Source organism: Amphiura filiformis, chromosome 13 (assembly GCF_039555335.1).
Source record: "Amphiura filiformis chromosome 13, Afil_fr2py, whole genome shotgun sequence".
NCBI lineage: Eukaryota > Metazoa > Echinodermata > Ophiuroidea > Amphilepidida > Amphiuridae > Amphiura > Amphiura filiformis.
The window spans coordinates 41,571,247-41,577,386 of NC_092640.1; positions in this window are offsets into that span (position 1 = coordinate 41,571,247).

The window sequence follows — 6,140 nt, forward strand, 5'->3', positions numbered from 1 at the left end:
TAATCCGATTACTTTTATACAGTGCAAAGATAATTCGCCCTAACGTGACGTAATTAATCGAATTAACTACCATATCAATAGATTAATACATTTTTGACTAAATCGCCCTGCACTACAATGTTCACGCGGTACCGATGCATTAAACCATAGATGTCAAAGAAATGCTGATCACCTGTAAAATTAGTATCTTTGAAAAGAGCGGTATTGTATTCAATCTATGTTTGCTGACATACACAGGTGATTAATGCAATCTGCTTGTAGTGCAGGGCGGTCTATTCAAAAATTGTATTCATCTATTGCTATGGTAGTTAATCCGATTATGACGTCACTTCGACGGCGAATAGTACTCGTATATCGAGTTCATGAATGTGACCGTATATAATATAGTCACTTAATGATAGTAATTTATGATTATACACTTATTACTTTATAAATTCTACTCTAAATATGAAGAGCTTTGTTACAAACCCCTTACATCCACTTGAGCAATTTTGAGAATATATCAAAAAATCATCAAAAAGTCACTGATATAAGGGGTTTTTCAACAAAAGAAATTTTGACGGGATGCTGTTCCTACCCAAGCATCCCGCCAATTTTGCTGCAAACCCCCATTTATCAGGTCTTTTTTGATAATTTTTTTTGATGTTATCTCAAAATTGCTCAAGTGGATGTAAGGAGGCGATTATGTTTAAAAGACCTATACCAAGAAAACGTATTTTAATAAACACTTCAACAGGTTTCTTGTTGTAATTATTTTGTTTATGATTCTGAGATTTTTAACAGTTATGTGAGATATGAATATGATAGTGAATTTGCAAAGAGGGCGTGCATGACGGTGACGCGATTGAGGTAGAATATACGATATATCTTGAATCGATAGAATTAGACTCCTCCGGGGAAACCAATAAGTCATCGGGTAGTTCTAACAAGTAATTCCCACCCAATGTTATCGCACTAAGCCTAACGGTGGTCAAAATGTCCACGTGGCAATCCCTCATTTCAAATATATAGTTTTGGTTTCTCTATTGTTCAGAAACCAAAAATCAAGGGATTAAAATGTGGAGATGAAGTGGTATGCAATCATAACACTATTGTGCTGGGAGGACACAAGAGGGTATATATAATCAAAAGTATAATGGCCTATAACCATACGTATATAATAGCCTATTGTGCTCACATTTTCATTATCGATATCTATCAACGCGGGCGACTTTTGCCGTAGATGGCACACTTCCATGACACCATAAAATTACACCGAGTTCCGAGATCGTTGGATATATACGAGACCTAGGCCTACATGTAGAAATCATGTGCATATATTGAGGGGTGGGGGTGTTTTGTTTATTTGTCTGAAATATATACGATGCATGATGATGTAGATGATTTGATTATGAATTAGATTATTCCCCGGAAAGCACAACCCATACCTCTTACCTATGTTCCCTCCGCCACCTATATATAACCTCCTCCTCCCCCTCCCCACACTCGATATCGACTCTTCCCTATTATTCCACCCCACTCTTGAGCTCCCCTCTCCCCCTCCTTCCCTTCCCACTTCCAATGCTCTCTCCCCTCTGTTTCTCCTTCTCCCTTACCCTTACCCCTCCCCCCTCACACACACACATACCCTCTTTCCCTGGCGATCTCTTCTATCTCTCTCTCTCTCTCTATTCTCCAATAAATAAACAGTTAGCAGCCTGGACAACCGATTCTTTAGAAATGCTTAGTCGCGCTGAAAGTCGATCGATACATGTTAAAATCAGCACAATTCAGAGATACACCTTTTGCTATGAAATTAATTTTCTCGGTCAAATATAAAGCAATATTTTTTTTCTTCAGTAATGTCAGTTAAAAACTTGGTGCTTGGATATACATTTTTTACAAATCCTGGTGTTAAAATTAAGCATCAAATTGTGTCTTTTAGTGTGATATTTTTGATTTTTATAGGCCTTCAGTTCGCACGCGAGCTTTTTACGGAATTCATTTTTAGCCTCTCAAACTAATATAGTTTGCTAAAGAAAGATATTTCCCACCTCTGTAAAGCACATCGTGTGGGTCTATATATTATAGTTTTGTTAGAATTTCCGTTTTTATTTTACCCTTTTCCCTTCCTACTCCGAAAATGTCTAACTCAGTACTTTTATCTCGAGAGCAACCAACAGAAATAGTCGATATTTCCTTTGTTGTTTATCCAGGTCAATTTTCCATTGAAAGCAAATTGCCCGACCAGCGATTTGGTAGCCCAAATCCCCAATTGAGTGTTCTGGTTAAACATGATCAGTAGGAGCGCTATAGGCCTGGGAATTTCTTTGCTATATTGAAGTTCTAGCAACACTGTAGCCATGCCGGTATTCCTATTAAACCCAGGGATATCGATCCACAATGCTAGTATTAGCCTTAGATTTCACTCGTTGATTTTGAAAAATGGTCAGCCGGCAGTTAAAATAGTGAAATGAAAACGCAAATTCTGACAAAACTATGATATAACGCTCACGGTGATGTGCGTTAGAAAGTTGGGAAAAATCCTTCATTAGCGAACTATCTTACTTTGAAAAGCTAAAAGGTTGATCCCAAAAAGGCTCGCGGACAGAGTTTAAGCCTATCAAAATCGAAAATCTTACACTAAATGACTAAATTTCACGCCTAAGTTTAACACTAGAATTTGAAAAAAAAAAATACAGTATCAAGCACTACAATTTTTCCTGACATTTACTGAAAAAATGAAAATGATTGCTTTTCATTTGGCCGAGAAAATTAATTTTACATCGAAAAGGTGTAACTAAAAATTTAGCTCATTTCAACACCAAATTCGATCGTTTGTATTGCCTCATTAAATGACTGAGTGAGCCTTGCCAAACAAAAGAATCGGTTGTGCAGGCTGCTAACTGTAAATTGAATAAAAGTTAGTTTAAACCAGCTTCCTATGATATTGATCTTCCGTCATGCGACATGCACATAAATAGAGCTGTGTATAATAGTGTTGATATCAATGAAGTCATAATCTGTCAAGTGGCTATTGTAATGTCTGTGGAAATATTTCGATGGTCTATATATTTTCACAGTGAAATCAGCTTAGGCTAATTCGTAGTCTCAAGTCAATGCTTTCAAACTAAATCAATGCTTTCAAATGTAGACTGCTTTGTTCGACTTCTCTGCTCGTGAATATTGCACTGCGAAATTTAAACATTTCTTTTGTATACTTAGAGTAAGTAACTTCAAATCAAATAATTTTACGATCCACACCACTTATAAGAAACTGAAACCAAAACCGAAACTGACTGACACAAATGTTCGGTTTTAAACAAAAGGTAGAAACAATGAGTTCGATATCTTATGATTCAAGTGGTTAGGCAGGACAATAGGAAACCACGTGACCAAAACCAAAACCAAAACTAAAACTATATATTTGAAATGAGGCAATGTCTTCAAACGATCTTGATGTAAAAATTGTGTTTATAATTATGAGGTTATGTGAGATATGATTATGATAGTTACAAACATGTACAACATGAAGTTTGCAAAGAGGGCTACGTAGGTGTGACGGTGATGCACAATATAACGCAGGTTGTGTAGTTTCATCAAGTAAAAATATGAAAAATTAAATTGTTGCACTTCCTCCTCAGTAGACCTTGAAGTCTGTGGGGGTGGGTGTGTGTGTGTGGGTGTCAAAATACAACATGATTGATAACATTAATTTTAAAACCAACGATATCATATCTTGCTCAGATTACGTGGAATGATGGTTTCAAAAATGTGAATAACATATCAATTTGTAAGCGCTCTTTAGCAAAGTCATAGTTCATTGAATTTACAACCGTATGACAAAACAGGCGAAAAAAGTAACTTTTTGCACAAGATTTGCAATTTAAAGAGAATCGGCCATTGCTCATTCTAGTGACGCTAGTATATGGATAATATAAGTGTGCCTTTTCATTTAATGACATAATATTTGAAAAATATTTAAGCAACACTTGAGGTTTTGACTTTTAAAACCTACATTTTGGTCAAAAAATGTGCTTGGATAGGTAGTTTTCAATAGATTTTCCACATTCGCCTTGTTATAACATCTGTTGACTTAGTGACGAAGAGTGTTTTTCGTTTGATATAAAAAAATTCTGATTGGATGAAGGGGACACTTGAGGTTTCGACAAAAACCAATCAAAGAGGCCCATTTCTCAGCTAGAAGCTCCACAGCTCTTACATTGCTATGCACTCAACCGTAGTATAATGTAATCAAAGACTGTGCGGAGACAATTCACTGCTTGTTTGAGAGCTCTTGGACGAAAATGTGTGTTCATGTGTATCGAAGGTTTTTGTATAGAAACCTTTCCATATGACTTCAGTTCAGCAACTGGGAAATTGTGGAACTCTTCTCGATCTTTTCAAGACGATCCTCAATAGCAGTGGCAAGAGTATACAAAAACGGATTAATCGCTGAATTGATAGGTAATATTAAACCTACCGTCCACGCATACATTTCTGGTCCAACAGTGAATAAACCACATTGCACGAACAAACATACCAAGGCTAATGGTACCCAGCACATGAAATCTGTCAAAATTACGGCTGCCATTTTAAAGGCCATTCGCAGTTCTAGCGTTTTCTGCATACTCTGAACCGATTGTGAAGAAGCTCGGGCGATTTGGAAAATTCTGATGTAGAATACAGGTATGGTAGCAAAACAGCACAAGTTTAAGCCGATGTAGATGATAATTGCTAAGTAACTTGTTACTCTATGACCGGTTACTTCTGCAATTTTGTAGGGAATTTCATTTATGTAACTTTCGGAAACAAGGCTATATTCTTGAGTTGGATATGACGTTAAATTGACCTTGTGAATGGCCGGCAAATCATCGTAAGGAAGCTTTCCATAATACACATCAACAGATGTCAAAATTAGCATATTTATTCCCATTGACATATCTGACAAAGCAAGATTATAAATTAGTACATTTTGTACTTTATTTCCCATGCCTTTAGATATTCGACAGCAGACGACAGAAAGATTGAAGGCAACAGCAGCTAAACCAACAATCCACATTGTAAGTTGCAGTATCCTATACGGTAACATACGCTTACATGTTAAGAATGCAGGGCGTGACGCGGTCGTTGGTAGGCAAGTGGCATTACCGTCGATAAAACAACATGCTGCAAATTTATCTACCAGAAACTGAATATTTGTCAAATTTGTAAATGACTGTAATGTTAAAGATTGAAGAGGATTTTGTCTTAAATCGCATGTGATCGGCTTCTTATGCGTAGATTCTTCAATTTCTGTTGTGCCACTAAAATTTACAGTTTCTATAAGATTTTCAGATAATATCAGAAGATTCAATGACGGAAAATGTCCAAATACCTCCATACCGACTTTACTAAGCTTATTATGTTTTAATTCCATCGTAACTAAATTATTTAAGCCATTAAAAGTCTCATGTTCAACATAAGCAATATTATTATCAGATAAATTCAGATCAGTAAGCCGGTGTAAGTTTTTGAATGCGAAGGATTCAATACGACTTATATTGTTTGAGTTAAGAAATAGATATTCCAAATTTTCAATATCATCGAATGTATGATTAGGTATCAGTTTGATATCGTTACGATGCAAAACCAAATACCGTAATTTTGTCATATTCTTCACACTTTTAAAACTTGACTCCGTTAGCTGGTTATTATCAAGTTGCAAAACTATCAGATTTACGCACAATGTGAGCGAAGGTATTTGAATCAGCATATTGCTGGACAATGATAAGACTTCTAGGGACGCCAATGGTTTGAAGATATCCGATGGCAAATTACCAAGCTGGTTGTATCCAATGCTTAGTATCCGTAGTTGAGAAGTCGCGTTAAACACATTTTCCTTAAGGTACAATAGATCATTAATCGATAGAATTAGACTCCTTAGTCTTAGACATGAATCCAATAAGTCATTGGGTAGTTCTAACAAGTTATTCCCACCCAATGTTATCGCACTAAGCCTAACGTTGGTGTCAAAAACTCCATGTGGTAATGTCGTCAAATTATTGAAGCCTAAACGAACCTGATGCAACGCAACATTTGATATGAATAATTCTGGCGGTAACATGGTAATATTGTTATTTGACAAATCTAAGACTCTTAATTGAGTCAAGTTTTGAAAC